The following is a 2,184-nucleotide window of genomic DNA, read 5'->3' on the forward strand; positions in this document are numbered from 1 at the left end:
TATGGCATTTGCCAGTAAGTGGATGTTCTGGACTATTATGGATGTTCATTTACTATCATTCTAAGTAAAACAAGCTGGTGCTGAAAAATCAAAGGTCAAATATTGTCAACTTCTCAGGCTGACTGTCTCACAATGCTGTTTCCATGATCATAGTGAGTCATAAGCCCCTATCTTATTCTGAAACACAGATTCCAATTCACAAATGGCATAAGATTTAGAGTTGGTTATTCAGTAAACTTAGTACCCCTTTAGGGTACCTGTGGTGAGCATGTTTCCCAATTTAATCATGGGATCATCTTGAGAATTCAGGTGTCCTGACTCCAAGTCTTATGCAATATATAATCTAGCAATCTCAGGATCTCTGTCCCTACACATGCCATGATTTCAGGTTATGGAACATGTTTCTACATTGAGTACTTCAATAGTAAACAGCTAAATAACCACTTACCAGTACTCAGGGGCAAGGTCATGATTTTATCTGCTAAAACCCAAGGTCAAATTATCACCATGCCATGGACAAATGTACCAGAAGACTTTTCATGAACTAATGTCCTGAGTTGTTGTTATGCAGGTAGGGACTCTGCCTTCAAAATTGACAGAATTCAGCAAGATATACTGTACCAGAACTCACTCATTCATAACCAAGCTTTCTATCTGCATCAATGTCCCAACACACAACACAAGACTAATTGCTGACAGCATAGGCAGAGAGAGATAGGAGAGCAATATTTTCTATAAGTTCAGGTAGAAAATGGTCAAAAATAGCAGGTTTGTAATTTTGTACAAGGATCCTTTTTCCATTGAAATGAACATGTCAGAGAAAAGCATTAAGGAAAAAGATTTAGATGGAGATATGATGAGACATTTATTGAAAATATCAAAATGAATTGTGACATTGTTACATAAGATTGTTTTCCATAAGGAAAGAAGAAAATACAGGTCAACATAAACCCATTGGATGACATGCAAAAAGATCAGGGGCAAAAGGCTGAGAGAAGGGCAGATATCTGTTGAGTGTGGCTGGGCATTGTTGGCTCTTGAAGGCACATCAGATGGACCAGAGCCAAGAGTCTTCATCCCTTCTCCACTCTGCCTTCTGACATCTCCAGGGTTCCCTGTGAAAGGCTGCCTCCACTTTCATCCTTCCCAGGAGTGTCCTGCAGAGCCCGCTCAAGCACTATCTTCAGGTTCTGTCCCTGCAACCCCTGCCTAAAGGAGCCAATGAAGAATTAAATGATAGGGTTGGCAGAGCTGTTAACACAGGACAAAATAATTGGAACCAGAAGAAAGCAAATATTTTTATAGTTAATAATATTCATCCACCATATCAGGAATGCAGAGACACCAAAGGGCAGACTACAGAGAAGGAAAACCAATACCATGAGCATGATGGTAACATACAGCCTGGTCAGAGGCTTCTTCTGGGATCCACAAAGCATATTACCCAGCAGGGCCAGGCTGGACCCTGAGAGAACCACAAATAAAAGTACCAGCCATGCACCTATATTTTTTGTACTTTGTCACAAATATCTTCATGTATATTGAAATTTACACAAACAACTGCTTCTAGGATGCTCAGAAACATGGACAGGGCCCAGAACAGGGCACATATGACAGCTGATGTGTGTCTTGGGCGATGGCAGCGGTATCAAATGGGCCATAGTACCGACAGGCAATGCTCAGTGCTAACAGCACTGATCACGTTCATGTCTACAAGGTAGGAAAATATTGCCACAGTTCTTAGGATGCCATATGTAGGGATGTAGATGTGAAGGATGATTTCAATGACATTCAAGAGTGTAGCAGTGATTCAGCCATAGAACGGGTAATTTCAGGCTGCCATTCGCCTGCGGCTTGCAGACAAATTACTCAGGCTCAGTGCTAAATAGCCCGCGGAAACTGCTTCTTGGAGCCTGCTCCTATCAGAGCATGCACCAAGCACGGAGCAGCCGAGTTCTGGCTCCCGGAACTGCTCTGGCCCAGGGCTAAGGAGCCCACGGAAACTGCTTCTCGGTCCGGGTCCTGCTGAGTACTGTGGAGTTAAATACCAACTGAGCCTTCGTGGGCAGTGGCAACAGGACTGAGACGGGGCCTGTGAGGGCCGGTCAGGACTCACCTGTTGCTTTGGTCACCCGGCAAAGGGAACGAAGTGCTGCCATTCGCATAGGATACCAACATGGCAGA

General features: G+C 43.6%; 1 pseudogene; it reads right to left on the minus strand.

Moving 5' to 3' along the window:
• Positions 1–1,004: 1,004 nt before the first annotated feature.
• LOC125612030 overlaps positions 1,005–2,184 on the minus strand; it is a 29,507-nt pseudogene continuing 28,327 nt past the window's right edge.

The sequence above is a fragment of the Marmota marmota genome, unplaced genomic scaffold (assembly GCF_001458135.2).
Source record: "Marmota marmota marmota unplaced genomic scaffold, marMar, whole genome shotgun sequence".
Classification (NCBI taxonomy): domain Eukaryota; kingdom Metazoa; phylum Chordata; class Mammalia; order Rodentia; family Sciuridae; genus Marmota; species Marmota marmota.